Below are 18,892 nucleotides of genomic sequence, written 5' to 3' on the forward strand. Positions count from 1 at the left end.
GCTTGAATAAACATAATATCGGTCTTATTTATGAAAATGTCAATACCTCTGCTAAAACGTAGACGCATATGCTTAAGGCACAATGATTAGACTATAGACTTTAGGACTTTGTGCGTGCTTCATAAACAATTCGCTTTTCGTTTTAAATGTAGTCCTAATTTATGCCAGGCTATGTTTTACGCCGCCTATTACCGAAACTGGCAAATTTTCAAGAATAAGTTCGTGCACCAGATAATTAAGTTACGTAAAACAAGCTCGGCAAATATAAACGCGGATTTCTCAACAGCCGAACTCTAACTGGACGTATTTAAGAAGTATTTTAGTTTGGAGTTCAAAGCACGTGATTCGGCCAAGTTTAGACAAACTTTATTGCAAAGTACAACATAACAGAATACTGAACACCTAGAATAGGATTTTTTTCCACGCTAAAAGAGATTTCTTCATCTATTGTGATGTCCTATTCATCCTCTTTTGATGTATACGGTTTTATCTGTATTTTGCATTATGCTTTTTTCAACTACTTTCCCATTAGTTATTTTAATATGCTCAAGTGTGAATACCTAGTAAATAAACAGTAAGGGTCAAAAGTTAAGATTTAAGGATTTACACCTACCGAAAGGCCCTTTTTTTCCACTTTCCTATGTTCACATTATAGCTTGCTTCTATAACGGTAGCAGTGAATATTGCTAACCTATAAATCTGAATCATATGGATCTAATTAACGTTGTGTGAATGAAATCTCTAAAAGATGTTTAACATCTTTAAACAATATGTAGGCAGATTTAGCGCAGTTTTATTTGATGTGTCTCAGGAAAATGTTTTTCCTTTAATTAGAAAATTTAGCTAAGTGCTATAATCACGATTTTCGAATCGTCTCTTAAAGTTGATATTTAATATAGTTTTGTCGACCAAAAACATTTGTGTTCGGGCCCTTTACTTACGTACGTTTGATAACGATGTGCCATTGCCCCGCGTCCTCCGGCAATGAGAATAGAAACTATTTTGTGTATCGTACCATCATGCAGCACTCCGTATGCCTGCTCCCTTTTGCCTCAGAAATAGTTAAGAGTGTACTTAAAAAAATATAAATGGGTTCCAAAGTTTCGTCAACATATTGTGCTTCATATTGAGGCTAAAATATTCGGGCCTTGTTCTATTTTTAACCGGTAATTCCATTCCAGTGGAAAATACACGAATAGGCCTTTCGTATCTTTCGCACAGACCTTTCAGTGTTTCGTGGGGGAAGATGAGGAAGCTATTTCACGAAAAAGCTTTCACTTTTTGAACATGAAAAGAGAACATCCCCATGTACCACTTCGTTTCATCTCCATTTACCAGTTTACCATAATAGTAACGTACTTTCGACCTTCAAACGATATAAGTTCTTTACAGAAGTTTGATTGGGACTCATTTTTCTTCTGTTATTTGTTAGAAGTGTCCACTACTTTTTCAGACACGATGCCAAACCCTTTAACAGTTTTGTTTGCCATCTCAGCTAATACATGAGTTACGACTATCTCGTCACTATGATATGGGTGCGATTGTACTAGTTCTCTGGTCGCGCCTTTGACCGTGCAGAGTACAGCGCTCCAGGAGTCCTCTCCTTTCTCTTTCTAACACACAAATATATCGAGAAGAAGAAATACGGATATAAGCCAGACGTGATATGGGAAGAGTTGTTCCATTGACTGAATCTGTTGCGGCGCGTCGCGAGAAGTGGAAGTTTCCGCAATTCGTCAGATCGGACTGCAGCCAGCTGGCATTTTCGGTCACTGCTGTTATGCAGGCAGAGATTTATTCATTTCGAACATGTCTTACTGTACCTTCAAGCCACAGCTAGTAGCTAAGCTAGATCGGTGAAATGTTCTTTACAAGTCGGTTCATAATATCGCTTGTAAGGTTCATTACTGCTTCGCTGTTAGGGAAGATGTCCCGTTATATACTGGTATATTAATGGTCAAATCGGCCTTAATGGCGGATAGTGAGCAAGCGATAGCACTTATCGTTTGCCGTTCTTGGTGCCGTGATATGGTTGGTAACGGATAGGCTACACACTTGTTTTTTCCTATCACTAGGAATCACCCTTCGTCTTTTTTAATATGGATTTATTTACTATAAAAAAGATGACAAACCAAATCGAACAGTTTGCTATCGGGTTCGTATGGAAAAGTATATGACTTACTGTGAAAAGTTCCCGGCTCAAAGTAAAAATAGTGTATACCTACAATAAAAGTAGTTGAAATCCCTTTGATCGTATGGTCTCTCTAGTTTAGATTAAAACAACATACGTCTCATTGAATGTCTCCACCTAACTAGCGATGTCATTGAAAATACGAAATCTCCCCGTCTATATAATGACTAGTAAAACTGCGCATACGCAATCATTGGTGGTAGCATCGTTAATTAATCTCACTGGGTTTTTTCGTGGGTTCGTTTGTCCTGTTAATGATAATGATGATGACAAGTTAAATGCTACTGCGACAAAATGAGCATTGTTCGACAGATATATATACAACGAGAGAGTCTGCTAGATACCTTGTTCAGCCTGTACTCGATAACATTAAATATTTAATAATACGAAATCTACGTCCTGTCTAGGCCTGCACTTACACATACATGTTACAGGTGCGTTACCGAATGCATAGGAAGACTACGCAATGGTTGGAAGCATTTTGTCAAAAGCACATATCCATCGAGTCAGGGGGCAGTCGTCACTCTGCTCTAATCGTTTCGTCTCGCCTTTCTGGCAGATGGCGCTGATGTCGACGCACGTGTACCGCAGATGTTACTTCGTACAGCTTTGTATTTATTTCACCCGAACGCGTCCCAGCAGTTCATTTTGATCTCTTCTTTTCTCTAATGATTATATAGTGAGTAGGGAAAGAGGCGTAACATGGCAGAGTGTTGAAACGCAGTGTCGAACATTTGCCGACGAAGACAAATCAGCGGCCCTTCAATATCTTTACGGCCTTAAGAGCGCATCATTTTCCAGCAATCGATTTTGCTCTTAGTGGACTATTTACCGGTGCGAACGATGAGATCTGACTACGCCGGGTCTCTTGAATATCGAATAGACCAGTCGAAGAACATGCCGGTTCAGCACCTCGGTATTAATCTGACTTTAATTACACGACAATCTTACGTCAGTTCGTAGGTTTTCTAAGTTCATAACTTGTACAGGTCTGTGGTGATGATCTACATCCTGCGGTGATGTCTGTATTAAAGATCAATAATAAGACAAAGCACGGATAAGACATAACTGCTCTATCCGTAAAGATAAAGATAATGAGAAGATCGGAATTCAGGGTTGAAATTTACTCAAAATTGGCGACAAGAAAAACCATTGATCTTTATTAGCGCCAAGAGCTGTTATCCCCATGGGAATTGCTTACGGATAATTTACGTACGATTTACGTAGCTGGACAGGGGTATCCATGATCACATCCAGAGTGGAAATATCGTATCATAGATAATGCTTTCTCTTAAGTTCATTGCTTCGACAAACGCTGGACGAACAGACTCGCTTTTATAGCGTTGTCTCGTATAGATGTAGGACCAGTGTAAAGTACAGGTTCATATGTGCTATATTATTAATCTATAACGACATATTTCCGTAACCGGCCGGCTGTATTCCGCGACTGGTTGATCAGCTGCCGTAATATCACGTGATGACTAAGATGGCTGTCAGCAAACTTACACAAATGTCAAATAGACATCGATGCGATCACACAGCACTCTGTGATCATTTATTTGCAAAAATCTCGTTATCGGCTAAATGACTGGTAACTCTAACGATTTGGAGCCGGTCGGCAAAATAATAGACACGGCCACGATTCACGCTTATGCTCAGAGAACGTAGGCACAGGAGTACGGCACGTGAAGCTGACATCGCTCACAGCTAACGTCTGTCGCTCCGTCGTCCTGCAGAATGAATTTTTTAAAGCGACTAATAGACACATTCGCTTGTAAATACTCTAAAAATAAAGACTGAGTTCGCTATGATTTACTTTTCGAAATTGACACAGTCCTGTAGCTGTTGTCGGGTTAATTGCACAGCGCGTGGGCCCGTGCAGCGGCACCAATAGAATCTTATCTATTACATAAAACTTCTATGTCGTTAAAGATGCATCTGTCGGGCACCGTCGAAAATTGTAAGACAACATCGATGTCAGCCCTAATCGCCTTATCGTCAATATCAACCCGAACATGTGATATATAGAAACGTTTTGCCTCTATTAAAATTACACAACTCTGCCATTCATTTTGTTAGCCTTGATCTTAAGTTACGGTCGTACGATACTTTCTAATCTCAAACGTCTCCGTTGTTTAAATTGAGCTATTTAACTATCTATTAGCACAGTATACTGCTGCAGGTAGCGTAAAGATAATTTAAAACGGTTAAGATGTTGAAGAGAAGTTTTGCGCTTGAAAAGTAGAAGCGCTTGCCGAGTAACGACTGCCATCTAGAGAAGGCCCTGGACACATGAGGTCCTGAGTTGCGCTCGCCATCTCCCAGCTGTAACTTCACAATTTTCTATATGATTTGAGTTAGGACTATCAGCTCATGGCCGTGGTTACCGTTGTTCGTCCTGGATGCCGAACTAACAAGGTATTATACGCTTTCGGCCTCTGTGAAGACTATATCGACTGCTATTCAGTTTGCTTCCGCACTATACTGGCGTTGAAATGGCTTGTGACAACAGAGTAATTGTCGTCTTGAGTAATTTGCTCAAATACGAACTCTTTCGAAGTTACCAAAAACAAATCCACACATTTTTAAGGGCTAGGAGTTTCTCCCGAGAAAAAATTTTCCATACCGTTTCAACGTGCGAGCAGGTGTTGCTGATCAAAATCTAATAAGGTATTTTCGGGCCGAAAGTTCGATAACGGTGAAAAGAAACGACAAGCAAATGTCGAATAAGCACACACGCACACTTACACGTACGTTCGTACTTGTACATGTACAACGTGGGTGAATTTCGTTCTTGTCGCAGTTATTAGTAAGTACGATAGCACGAGTATGATAACCGCTACGATGACGCGGCGGCGGTGACGTTGTTTGTACGTCTCATTTTCGTCTATTTGAACAACGAAGATGCTCTTTATTGCCTTCTGTCTAGTTGCTCTGTATCAACTATGCGCGTCGACATTATGTATTGGCGCCACCTGCAAGTCAGCTCTAATTTGCCGCCCATTCCATTTTTATCCGTTGGTGGCGTTCTCAGCAATGAGCTACCAGCGACCGCTATTAGAATTGTAGAAGAATCACTGTCTTTTTGCCCCGTTTCTATTGTCGAATGACGGCGGCGACGTCAGGGTCGCTAGATCTTGGTTCGATTATCCTCTCGCAATTGTCCGGTCGTAAAGCAAACGATGAGTGCATGTGTTTGATGTTTAGTATAGTGATGCCCCAAAAAAGACGGTAAGGCCAGCAACGCTAGCTGAACTATACTATAGTCCCATGAAAAGGATGTCTGCGTCGAGACAAGGTTATGACGGCAACATTTATCTTGTCACATCACTGGGGGGTAATTCGACTTTCGAAGTAGAATGAACAAGTAACATGAAGGAGAGCGTCGATATTGTTTATCAATTGCGTGAAGAGCCGAACGGCAGAGAGGGCACTGACCCTGTCTATAATAATTATTTAATGCCTAATGGAAAAATAGAGAGACTTATATACGGAAACGTCATCTTAATTATACAAAACAGGTTTGTCAGTGAGCCAGGTGTAAAGCAACATGCATTCATAGGTTGATATCTTATTTATTCCAGCGGGTCTATTTTAGTGTAGCCTGTTAATCCTATATCAGTCGATTTAACTGTCACCTCTGCTTGGTCTCTTTTTTTTTCGAATGCTTTTTATTTGCGAATAGCCGGGGGAGATAATTCGGCGTGGGTTGAATCATAATGATGTTTTTGAAAGATATTCTCTTGCCTACACAGAATTCCCGAATGGCCTGGCTCGAGGCTACGAAACGATGAAACTGAAACATTAGCGCAGATATGCTCCCAAGACGGCCAGCTCCAGCATCGTCCTGCAGTCTGTTCGTACCTGTGTCGTATGCGGCATTGACAAAACCCATCAGCCCGAAGGTGCGTTCACAAGACAGGAAAAGAGGTAGTTCAAAAAAGTCTTTGATTGCATGACTAGAGTTTCGCTGCTCAGACGTATTTCTGCCGTCGTCCTAAACGTAACGTAAATATTATTTTCTAAAATACTGCGTCAGTGCAAGCCAACGGCTTTTTCTAGTCATTGACGAAGAACCGATTCAAGGTAAATCGAAGTACACTGATCCTCGCAAGATTTAGTGCAGCTGGTTCGTTTAAGAAGAGGTAAGATTGGCCTCTCAGACGGTACCAATTAAAAATCTGTTTTAGTTACTTAGTGAAAGTTCGTTCTCGGACAGACACTTACCGATAATCGGAATCGTTTGTGTTAAACGCTAGGCGACTTGTAGCATTATCAAGAGCAGATACTGTGTACACCTTGCTTAGAAAGAATCAGCTTACCTATACCGTTGTCGTAGTCAAGTGACATAGGGTACGCAGCCGAACTACTAATTATATGTGATTGGTAGTTTCGTCCCTTCCCCCTTCTGCCACTTCAGGCACCTTTCTATGCTTTTCACTCTCGGTCGATCTCGGTTGCAGCTATACGATGGCACTCTCAAAGCAAGTTACGGGCGGAAAAATCAGGAGCGCATGCAGCATAATTGGCTTGTGTTAAAAATGACGAAAAAAAAAAGGAAAACTCTACAATTTAGCGTCGTTTTAAAGACGATAAGAACGTTTCTTCCATCGAAGAAATCTGCCAGCCGACGATTCTACGAAACTTGCAGTCATATCTTTTTTTGACTTGTCGTAGATTCCTACAGTAATGATCCGGGCCGAAAATGTATGTATCCGCACAACTGCTAATAACGGTAGCTCTCATAGAGGCAGACCCCTGTTAAAGATCGTTGTCTATATGCAACACGAACACCATAGTTTCTTGAAAGTCTTCACTGAAAAACAGAAACGTTCAAGAAGCTAACACGATTTTGATGTCGGTAAAATCGTCATGGACATACATACAATCACCTCGAATCCTAGATCACTTACATCGTTGTTATGGAAAATATAATGCAAGTCCGTTGAGGGAACGATTTAACACAGCATTTTTTTATTTCGATATAATCATGATCGGAGTGCGCAATCATGCACTTTTCTCTGCGCTATCTGGCCTCGTTCGGCTGTGGTCTAAACAAGCCATTGTTTAGATGCCGCCGTGCGAGAGCGGACGTATCATCGTAACTGCGCTGTCGATAGTTCGCGTGCTGATCATGCCGTGCGATTCACGAACAATATGATGACGGTAGCTCTAGCGATGGTGGTTGCTGCCCGTAGAGGATATTAGTAGGCGAAATGCCGGCTCGGAACCAGAGCACGCTTGTTTTCAAGAATAGAGTAACAATGGGTGACTGTGGGACTTACAAATTTTGTATATATATACACACACCTAGTACCAACAGATAAACATACCTGCTAAGTATTTTCGTTTTCCATATACACTCGCGCTGCCACGTCGCTCGGTGGTCTCGCTTGATTCAGTCCCTGACATCGCCGGCAATGTCCGATGTCAGGGTCTCCTCGAGTAGAGTAGTAGGCAATGACAGTGGACAACAACGTTAACAAGAACAAGCACGAACCGTTCGCAGGAGAAAATTGAATTCGACTCGTCTATTAGTCGGCGTTTCTAAATGTTTAGACAAGTTCTTTTTTGCACTGTTATATTACCTTTTTATCGGGAGTCCAGGAAAACACCTAAGTGTTAGGGCGCGTTGTAATCGTATGGCACAGCTTGTTGTGTCCGCTTGCATAAAATACTACATACGCGAAGGCGAGCGGTAGCTGACTCAAGTTCCTTCAGATGTTATTTGAAAGGTGTGACGAAATGAAGAAAATAAATATTGCAGATAGCGTTAAACAATAAACTTCATGTTTCGTGACTGGAAAATTTCATCTTTCATTAATGAGGCTTAACACATCGAGCTGTCGTCGTCTTTATCTATAATCCACATGGGACCTTTACTTTGAAACGATTTCAAAAAGTCATTGTTGTCATTATAGTATGTGATGAACCATTAGCATACACCCAAAGCATATGTATGGCGTAGAGAACAGCGGCAGCTCTTCCTCATATTCCAGAGCACCTGTAACAGATGCATTGTCCTGCACTCATTAGCGTACGTTTCTTTTGACGAAAACTAGAACTATGGTGATCGGGCGTGCAGAAACACGTGTTTCAGTATATACCGCTTGCCCGCCGTATGGCGTGAATGACAGATTCGAGTTCTTCACGAATGTATGTTCATTTGTACATCTGATAGGATAAATAGAAAGAAAACACATCATAAGAAGTCGGCCAAAACAATAACAACAGAGGGTAAAGTATCTGCCGCAAGTGATGATGTAGAAATGACCAGGCAACCATGGTAGGACCTGGCTTGGATGAGAAGATTCTACTAGTCTTTAATTAAGGCACAAAGAATAATTTCGGTAATCATCATTACTATCATCTTTATTGTAGGAGTGTTTTTTTAGATACTTCCAGCAGTTCTACTATTTTCAATCGTTCATATTAAAGAAATCTCGATGTTGAATTAATATAGCTTAAAAAAGTAATATTCATTACGTGCTTTAATAGTTCAGGTAGGCACAGATTTCCAACCGGTAACGGGCTTATTTTCCGGAATGAGAAGTACTGAATAGGTAAAAATTCGGAAGATATTTGCTGATACGCGTTATAACATACCTCACTTCCAGCGTTATTGATAAGAGCTCCTCACAAATCGATTTGGTAGCGATACCGGTAGATCAGTATGGACTAAGGTTAATATCAAATGCACTGTCACTTGCGACGAGCTATTTTGAAAGTAGTGGCAGAATTATTTTTGGCTGCTGTGCTGGCTGGTTGCTTTACAAATCTATACGACGACGATAGGTGCACGTTTACACACGAATCACTCATTAGGTTCCAAAAAGACCTAAAAGGCAGCGTGCTTCTCCCATCCTTATTTCCTATACAGATTTATCATACAGAATATATGCACTTCGTATCTACTCATGGGTTAATAGTCGTCGACAAAACCCTACCATCAAACGTTGGCCCGGTCACCATTGTTATGTAGATAGTTTGTAGTCCTGTGGATCCTCAGATGTGTGACACTTGCAGCCTTCTTTCTAGCTATTTACTGCCGTTTGCGTCGTCAGAAGCTACAATAGTCATCGTGGTAGCAGTGCTAGCATAGCGGGGAGATACCGCAAGTTGAATGTGTGCATCAGGTGCCCATTGAGTTGATGATCTTAGCGATAGTCAGCACGGACTTTTTGTCCTGTCGTCTGCGTGGACCGCTCGGTCATGCACCCACAAAGTCACCGATGTCGCTGCGGCGCTCGCGTGTGTTACTGGAGTGGGCCTACACTCTGGTTTCCTGTCGCACGAGCTTGAATAGTGTTATATAGATGCAACACAGTTGCTATGGCGATCGCCTCTATGCAGCGCAAGGATTGCTGAAATCGGTGCTTGACACACACAAGTAAACCTTCTCAACTCATATATATATATATATATATTTAGGCGTGAGTGTTGTTTATGACTTGTAGAAAGGTGGAAACTGTTAGCGAGAGACAGAGGGGGAGATGCAATGCGAGTACGACTCACCAAAAAGCAGATGAAGCCATTTACTCTGACTGTTTTAGTCATATTGTTTGCTTTATGCAAATCTCAACCGATACGATTATCGTTTACAAGCTTTGCTGCCATATTTCCTTGTTGATTAACTTAGGCCTGGCTTCTTTTCTCGAGATGAGCCGCTTCTGCAATAATAGGCGTGGAATTACGTCGATCCCCTACCTAAAATAGAAAAATCAACCTATGTATAGGCTAGACTTATCGAATTCTTGGAAATGATACACATTCGAGATTATTATTATAAATACATGAACATTTTTTCTAGCGATAAATATGTCATCGTTCGTTTAGAGATGCTACTTTGCAATAACGCCCGAAAGAAACAAAACCGCCGGTGCTGAATACAAACAGCGATCTTGAACAAGGGTCAGGGCATATATGGAAACTATCATTATTACCAGCCATACAATTATATTTGTTGGCACGGAAACTATGCAAGCTTAAGCCTGCTTTTGTCGATATGAACGTGATAAGCGTGGACCAAACAACTTTAAATAGATATAATATAAAACCCAAAACGGTAGTACACTTCAGATGACGTACTAGTACGTTTTCGTTATTGTCACTGTGCAGTTACGTGACGTACCGCAAACAATCTGCTTACATAGTTAGTGCAAACCACTGCTAGGATATCCTATGAACAATAATTAGCTCAAGAGGTCACGCTAGCTAAGATAGAATAAGATTTCGTTCCTTTTTGATGCAATACGCATCTATTCTTCGCAAGGAAATCTAAACGGCATTTATATACTTGGAACTTAGACTTCATTCATGCGCGTCACTTGTACAGAATGTTTGAGTCTGTATAAGATTCTGCCTAGTGAGCGAGTGACTGAGTTAGGTTCTGAGTAAGTGATTTTTTGGTGCTCAGAAGCTAATGTGTAGTCACGCATAGCGATGCACGCGTACTTACTAGACAATGGTATCTGGTAACCCTTACAAATAATTTAGTTCGCGATTGGCGGGGCCTTTAACCTCGCTTCTGATCAAAGTTGTATAATCGTATCGTAAGGCTTAGAATAAGCGGGTAGTGCCTACACGAGGTTAGAGAATCAATGTACGGTAAAAGAAAAAGGTTGAACGTTCGTTTATGGGGGCGTTAGCCAAATACCAAATAATCCGCTCGCTTAAATTATTACTGCCTTACACTAATGTGCCTCAAGCAGACTATCTCAACGGCAGCTGCATCGAAATCACAAATCTGTCAACGATCTAGCTTCTGCCAGACTGAAAAAAACATTGTTCTGAACTGGCATGCTTAATTCTATCTGTTGTTTTAAATAGGCTGTAGGTCAACAGTGTACAATAGGATAGAAGAAGCACTGGCGTATCCGAGTGTCGTAAGGCTAATCGGATCGACCACAATAGGACTAGGTCCTGAAATCGATGAAGGGTGAACACATCAGATAGTCAGTTAATTCACTAAGTACCGAGATGATCGATGTGTTGATCTATGCGATTCGATGACGTTAAACGGGCCGTCCTTCGGCGCATGCCTTGTCTAAGGCAGACACGTGTCCTCTCATTCAAGCTGCATGCATAGTCTACGCGGATATACATACAGTTAGTTTATAAATTCATATTTAGTATAAAAAATTGGATCATAATTTCAAATCACATTTAAGGTCACACCAATTATGTTATGGTCCGGTTTTAGACGGTTGAGTACGAACTTAGATCATATTCGATCGAACCTATCCTCGGCCAAGCGTTGGCCTTTTTTCATTTAATTCACAGCCTTTAAGACGATTATAGTACTTATATGACGTGCCTTAGATCTTGCAGCGGAAAGGCATTAGTACAAATTACTGATGTCGAAATTTCAAGCGAGTGTTAGAGTTAGATAACACGCTGAACTATGCACGAGTTCTCGATACAAAATGGCTGAGGTGTTGAGTAAAAGCTTTACCGTTGTGTTTATATTTTGCGTCAAATAAATCCGCAATTCCCAGGGCGTCGTTACACAATTGGCATTATACATTTCTAATGTTTTTTGTTGTTTCCGCTCATCCTTCGAAGTTCGTTGCTATGGCAACCACAAGTAATGCCGTGCTACTGATCTAAATTCTAACGCTGGCAAAAATTATTATCAGATGTAAATAATCAAGAACATAAAAAATGAAGCAACAATAAAAAAACTAAATAAAATCATGTCATATAATACCATAACATCACTTCAATATAAGCTAATAAATTATTTGATGATTTCCATACTGCTTCATACTTTATATTCATTCAGCTAATGAACGGCAAGTTTTTGATACTATATCAGTAGATAAATAGTTCCGACGATTTGTTTACGTAAGATGAATAACTAATAAAGTTAAATAAACCAGCTGTAGATAGTTTAGAGCACTGTTTTTTATGATCGGTTCCAGACGATTTAATTCGTGTGACATTTTATGCTTTTTACCTAGGTTTAGTTAAAGTATTTGAAACTACTATTTCAACAAAGCAGTTCCTGAATAAACCTGGGCATCGTGCAGAAAATGTTGTGATTTCCACTCCTTTCTCACCAACACCGAGATGTGACTATGAAAATGAACGACAGCTCATCTTGAGGCCTGAATGAAATTGATCGTACGTACGCAATTAAGAGATGTTCACACGTTCTGTCATCAAACACCGGGCAAAGTCAAATTATTATATATAAAATATTATTACTAACCAATTCTGGAATAGAACAGACAGTCAGAGTTAGAGAATCCGACGTGGGGCAGAGTGACCGAGGACGTTCTGTACGTCGCTCATAGAGTTTGAATGCTCAAAATATATAACTCAGCTGGCCATCATTGCTGTAATTCGAGACAGGGCACAACGGCTAGCGAGTAAATAAAGTGTACGTACTCTTGCGTCATGTAGAGCACCATTGGACATCTAGGCCCGCCCCGTATGTGATGGAACTGTCCTCAAATAAAAGTGTTACATACGAAGACCGACGTACGAAAATCAGAGACAACAAAAATTCAACTTACGACTAAATTCTAGATTTCGCCTTAGTATATATACTGTGAAAAGTCGATATCATTTGCATTTCGTACATAACGTCGCAGTAGCGCAGCTGCGTTGAACTGAAGGCGGCTACTTTGGGTTCCGCCGAAATAAGCATCTTATTACGGAGAACGTTGCCTTCAGATAGGTGCCGACAACATAGGACACTCAAGAACATATATTTAACATAATAACTATAGCACAATTTCGAATTTGTTGTTGTTGTTGTTGTTGACCGGTGTCGTTATTGGAAAATTAGTTGGTGTTCAATTCCTTTTTCTAGCCAATACGTACTTTGTGTTTCTCATTTGCAATAGAAAAAGGTTAGAATAACAAGCCATGCCACCGCACCATTACCATCGTCACCTCTGCATTGCGGCTTCGCATCCGTCTCTGTCTATCCCTATATGGATGAGCGAACGTCGTCGTAGGCCTGTGAACTTGAATTTCGTAACAATAAAGGACAGATACGTCCACAACAATTTACCTAATTAAGTTAAACTGAAATGGTGATTGATTTAATATTGCCAGTGGATTGTCGAGACAGTTAGAGCTAAAAAGGCATTAGCATATCACTAGTTGGGTCGCATGTACAAGCTGCATCGATATTGGCGATATCGCGAGCCGGAAACGCCCATTACCACGATGCAGACACATTTAATAAAAAGTTAGCGTAACGAATTACTAGGTGGAGCCCTCTACGTTAACTACTCAATGTTGGAGAACGCCCTTGTATATATTCGCATTCAGTTATTTTTTTGCCGTTTTTCTAAGGCTGAAATCTTGTAGATCGTGCGATGACGGCAACAGAATGCCTTTACATCTATCGGCAGCGATCTATAGCCTTCGTATGCTGCACGTTTTCGGGGGTACAGGTTTTGTAAGGCGTATTTTAAAAATTGTAGAAAACAATGTTCTTATGCTTAGATGCCTACGTAATGTAGATCTGTAAGTCCTTTTTTCAGATTGTTCTTTCGACTATGTGTAGATGAGGAAAAAGCTGTTGTTACCGCTGATACCGCGCATAGAGTTTACGATGGGCTGAGGCCGTTGTAGGCGCAGCCTTAACTTCGATCAAATGCGCTGTTGTTACTGCCGTCATTGTAAGTATTTGTCGCGTTGATGAGTCGTTTATTGGCAGCCACTACAGGTAGTATCTTGCATGTTATGGTCAAGAGAGAATCTCCGGGTAATCTCTTTCCCGGTGTGGATATTACGATCACTACGATCTCGTGCATAGTAGAACATTATGGCTAATGGTTAACATGGTCAGCGGTCACTGACTTCGGTGGCTGCTGCGTGCAATATGGGCTAGAGTAGGTAGGAGTAACAGGAAGTAAACTAGTTTCGGTGCCACACAAATAGAGAACTAATGCTGCACTATTGTAGTAGAAGTACAAGGACTTCGCGCCTATGTCTTCACAGACGCTACAAAAAGAGATTAACTCAAAGAGACGAACGCATTGTACCCATTTGATGCTTCAGACAACACTGATATGTGCGCCCGCCATCTTCAACCATACGTGTAACGTCGCATTCCCTACAGAAATAATTACAAAACACAATTCGTTTGAAAAATAGTAACGGGCTGATAGTTGACAATTATAGATAAATAAGTTTTTTTTTTTTATCCACCCAGGTATAAACAATAACTCATTTCTTCTTTGACAATTATGAACTAATGGAAATTCCCATTGCACTTGACAATGTCCAACGAACTGATAGCTTGGTAATGTATTGACTGCAGTTACCAATCTCCCCCAGATCACCTCCTATTTATTTCTTCACCACGCCTAAACTGATCAGTTATCATCGTTCCTTACTCATCGCCAAAAGATCTCTTGTCTGTTACACCTCGCTTTTGATCATCGTCCCCTGTTCGCGTATAAACTAGCGATACAGTGACGCTATGGATGCTACATTACGCTGCGTTATGCTACATGGGACGGCAACTAAGGGCTCCTTTGAGCTTGCCCCATCAAGTTCCGGGTCGAAAGCCGGGCGGAATCGTTCCACTCATTGAGTTGAGGTCACGGAGGACTCCCCGTGGCGTTTCGATGGCGACGTCAATCTTTCAGCTTGCTTGGTTAGTGACGTCAACTAAGCTTGATCACAACGGTGAACGATCAAACGCTGATCGTCACGTTTAGGCGGCACACGCCTATTTGTCAGTTGTTCCCATACCTATAGTGGTAGTTATACTAAGAGACACGTTGACGGTTTACGTGCCATCTGGCGTACACCCAGCAGCAAACGCACATACGACATATTGCTCAAAAATGGCCGACCATAACTGAAACCGGGAAAAAAGATATTTCTGCAGGTCTCATTTGACCTTACTTTCTTGTTTGGTTCTGGTCAAGTTTTACCTTCTTATTGAATAGTTAGGCCCCATGCCCCTTCATCATACAATTGAGTATGCCAGCGCTGAGCCGTGACCTTTTCACAGGGCTCAGCGCTGTGACAATCACAATAGGGTCAACACGAAAACTACGTGTGTAAGTTCTGTACTTTAACCGTGCTCGATTGTAGCTATTGTAACTCGGATTAACTTAGCAAGCCTGTGATTTCCCTCAATCAGTCGTCATACTCTCCCCTTTAGCAAGCCACGATTACATATCGCCTCACCAAACTTCTACTAGTCCTTGGGATCCCTGAATAGGTTATTATACGTCTCGCTACAAGTTACCCAAGTTGCTTTAAAAACTCTAATAGAAAACGGCAATTGTCGCATTCGATTATAATGCCCTGAATGGTAAGTCTTCCATTTCAGCATTCATTCAGCTGCTTTGCTTGCTTGAAGACGGTGTTGTCAAATCACTTAGGATGAACTTGGCCAGTATCCTAGCGCAAAAACCGTGGGCTCATTCGCTTTGTATGACACGTGCTGGAAAGGCTGATCAAGTATCGGTACCTCATTCACTGCTACACTTCAAGAATCGATTTAATAAACAGATGATATACAAGCTAAGCCCGTATTATCGATAGTAAATTAGATATAGAGTGCGACATAGAAGTACACATATAATGGTGTTTATGAAGAAGGTTCGTTAGGTAGAGACGTTATTGAACATAGCGCACGTCTCATGTGATACATCTATCAAGAAATTGCTACAAGTCGCAGGCAAGTCTTCCATTTGAGGTGGGAACTTCTGTGAATTCGGTGTTCTAAATGTTACATAAACAGTTTGGCTATTCAGAAATACTGGTTACTTGTTTAAGTTTGATATTAGAAAGAAGCTTGCTTCTTTCTCTATTGTCTGTGTATGCTTTATACCACTTTAAACATACTATAGGTCACACGAGTGCCGAACGCTGATGTCTTCACCACTCTACGCTTTCGTTGCCATCTAAATATCGCCTCATGTTCGCTTTTGTGCTTTTTTCTCATCGTAATATTTTCATCCGAATTCGGGATCGAATCGTTCGATATTGGATTTCATGACTCGAACAAAAAGAAAGCGAATTTTCTTCTATTGTTGTAATGCTTTGTTCATTGCTCTCTCTTTATTTTGTCTTCATCTCAGTCTTCGACACCTTTTTCTGCAGAAATTTTGTTATTGTCGTCCCGCTTCTGCTGCTGCAGCAGCTAACGTCCTTCGTGGTAAATGCTCAATCAGACTTAAAATTCGCGGGGCTTAGCTCATGGAACCTGGGGAGCTAGCCGTAGCCGTAGCCGTGGCCGTGGAGCGCAGACGAAGGGGCAAAGAAGATGAAATCCTTTCACGGAATTGTCCTATGACATCCTGAAACAACACCACACAGCGGCTATTACATACGAAGGCTCTACGATTTGCAAGCTGTCTAATACTGCAGCGCTACATACAAACAAACAGGAACATATTCGATGTTTGTAGCGATGCTGATAATGCTCGTAACGATAGAGCGTCTATTATTCTAATAACGGACCTGACGGCGATGACGGTGCACGTGAATTCGTAGGCCGCGTCCAGGGTCCAGTGCAAGAAATGACTTAGAAATTCATGCTCTATTGTTTTGGTTAAAGAGAATTATCCTTTCCGGCTAGATTGAACCGAACAAGTTGGTAGGTGTTTGTTTCTATGTCAGCGGAAGACAACTGCTGGGAAGTTTTGCACAGGAAAAAGTTTAGCAGATAGGTTCAATAAAAATTACGGACGGAAAAATTATGCTACACAACAGTCAATGGCTGCTTCCCATTTTCGAAGTTTGCCTGCAATCTCTTCTGCGTTGATAAAATAGTAAGCTTTATCTGATAGTTGTACGAACAAATCTTACTTGTTTCTTGCACTGTTTAAATGTACGTGTATACGTTATCGGAAGAGTGGGACGTCAGCGTGTTTGTCGTAACGTCTTGTCCGTTTACGGCAGATGAAAGACATTCCGCTAAAGCGAACGTATTTTAAGTTTGGCTTGTAGAATTAGGTCGTTTTCACAGGCCTCCAACTTCCACAGAGACAAAATTTTTGACAGATTACTCTTTTATTCTTACAGGTCTTACAGGCCAATAGCACTGGGCAGGTCTGTCAAAGGGGCCACATCTTTTTATCGGAATAGCATAGAACGTTCGAAGCGGGAATAATGGAAATCAGTTAGCCCGATTCATATTTCACCGAAGAGGATTATCAGAGAGTGACAAAATATATATAGAATGAATCTATGGATGATGAATTTAAAGCCGATGTAACCTTTTAATGCTATACTTTGTCGTTTTTTTTTTCATCTGCTTAGTGCTATTTAGTTGTAAATAGGCTCAGTTACGGTGACCGCAAGCTGTCCACTTCTATAGATCCAAAACAATTCGTTCCTGCTTAAGTAGAATGAGCGTAGCGGCTAGACGTCACCAGTAATGATCTAAGTGAAAGGAACATCCAGACTTCTTCAACTGTGTATCGAATGGTCAAATCCTCTTGAATGCTCAAATTAATGTAAATGAAATCCTTGTTTCCCTTGGAGTCGATCTGAATAGGGATTCAATTGAGCTTTTATTCGAGACTTCTCACAGTTGGTAGCTGATTCGCAAGTGATCTTCGTTGCTCATGGCGTTATTTGTTACCATTGTATTGCATGATCCTATTCGCAGTCCATACTGGATATTGTTTGCTAGCATTATGTGAAGCATCTACACCTCAAGATCGTGGGGTTAAAACGAAGTCGTCGTACCTCGCGTCACCTGTATTCATTGACCGGGAGGCATCTAATATGTTAATCAATATATATGCATAACGTGCGTATGGAGTACGCGTATAGGTCGTCGCTAGATTGTTTGCAATGGCTTGCATTAAAGTCTTTTTTTGCTAAACCTCGGCAGTATATTCATCGACGCAAGCCTATTAGAGTTCTCCGTTGGGAAATGTGTCTAAGACGTACCATACGATATCGCTACACCCGCCCTATCGCACCGTAGGCAAGCAGGCACTGTTAAGGCACTGCCATTGACTGCCTCGCACGGTACGTCTCTGTGCGCCCCAGAAGAACATGCACTTTACTACCGCGATTATGATCGAAGGGTTATGTTATTATTGATACTACCGGCATAATTGATGAGTAGGTGAGAGGCGGAAGGGGGGAGGAGGTAACCTCACATTAAATATGTGTACCCCTTGCTTTTGTGTAATGGGGCTAAATGCGAATTTTTGGTCCTACCTTTTGTTGCGCTCCACCTGTGTCGTCTAACTGCTTGCATGTTAGGACTATTGAATAGCGAAAATTGAGTCTTATAGCGTTCTAACTTGGTATTCAACATACTCATTAAGACATTTTAGTAAGCTGGTGTTTGTTTAAAGAAAAAAATAAAACTATTTCCATATCCTACACTAGAAGTTGCCAGGAAGTCTTGCAGTACAACTGGCGTTCTTGTCCATCCGATCTAGCATTGGTAAGAGGTTTCCCTGCCAATAAGAAAAATCGCTATAAACTTATCTCTCAGTAAGCTTTTGTAATAGATTTGAGCAGCGAAATAATTATAATATCAGGTTCATTGGACAAAGGCAGTTGATAGTTTTGAGGACGTAAGACATTATTTCCCAAACCAAAATCAACTTGGAAACAAAAGATATGTATCATATTTCCAACAAACGTTTCCGATAACACGAAATTGTTTATGGTGATTTACGTATCTGTTTCGTCTATGCCTATAACGTTTGACTATGCACAGTGACCTTTGCGGCTGCCAAATCGATTTTA

At 41.0% G+C, this 18,892-nt stretch overlaps 1 protein-coding gene and 1 long non-coding RNA gene across 7 annotated transcripts in view; one reads left to right on the top strand and one right to left on the bottom strand.

Annotated features, from left to right (window-relative positions):
* LOC111247755 (fibroblast growth factor 9-like) overlaps positions 1 to 18,892 on the top strand; it is a 42,950-nt gene that overhangs the window by 4,779 nt on the left and 19,279 nt on the right. The window lies entirely within an intron of this gene.
* On the bottom strand, positions 7,137 to 9,594 carry LOC111247757 (uncharacterized). 5 transcript variants are annotated; one of them, XR_002672256.2, is made up of 3 exons: positions 8,798 to 9,586; positions 7,525 to 8,365; positions 7,137 to 7,431 (listed from the first exon to the last, which is right to left on the bottom strand). It is a non-coding gene; the product is annotated as an uncharacterized LOC111247757 (long non-coding RNA). The 5 variants fall into 5 exon arrangements; XR_015324520.1 differs by having other exon boundaries at positions 7,137 to 8,195; positions 9,139 to 9,594; XR_015324519.1 differs by having other exon boundaries at positions 7,137 to 8,365; positions 9,139 to 9,594.

The sequence above is a fragment of the Varroa destructor genome, unplaced genomic scaffold (assembly GCF_002443255.2).
Source record: "Varroa destructor unplaced genomic scaffold, Vdes_3.0 BEIS01000003.1, whole genome shotgun sequence".
Lineage (NCBI taxonomy): Eukaryota > Metazoa > Arthropoda > Arachnida > Mesostigmata > Varroidae > Varroa > Varroa destructor.